The sequence below is a fragment of the Phalaenopsis equestris genome, unplaced genomic scaffold (assembly GCF_001263595.1).
Source record: "Phalaenopsis equestris unplaced genomic scaffold, ASM126359v1 Scaffold000055, whole genome shotgun sequence".
NCBI lineage: Eukaryota > Viridiplantae > Streptophyta > Magnoliopsida > Asparagales > Orchidaceae > Phalaenopsis > Phalaenopsis equestris.
In genome coordinates this window covers 570,366-570,802 of record NW_018164497.1, presented here as the reverse complement: position 1 = coordinate 570,802, position 437 = coordinate 570,366, and positions in this window count along the sequence as shown.

Below are 437 nucleotides of genomic sequence, written 5' to 3'. Positions count from 1 at the left end.
TTTTAAATTTTATTCATAATGTAAAGCAAATTCACATGGAAAGACAACCATAAAAGATTGAAAGAAAAAAAAATGCATGATTTTTATATATTTCACAAATTTAGGCATAATAAAAATACAGACATGACAGTTCACATAATATATATATTTTTCTTTTATTCTCTTAAATAAACTACTACAAAGTTACAAATAAAAAAACTACCTCAACTCCGAAAACACACTTAGCCAAAATTATAGAAAGATGCCACCAACATCCTTCTCTAAACTAAATAAACCAAAATTTTCAACTAAACTCAATCAGTCTCACCAAGAATCAAGATCGAATATTCCCTCTCTTCCTGCTTCATCCTCTCATAAATCTCCGACCCAAAACCACCACCAACATTTGTGCGCAACAAGAACTCCAATGGAGTCTTGCGTAGATCCCATGAAAATTC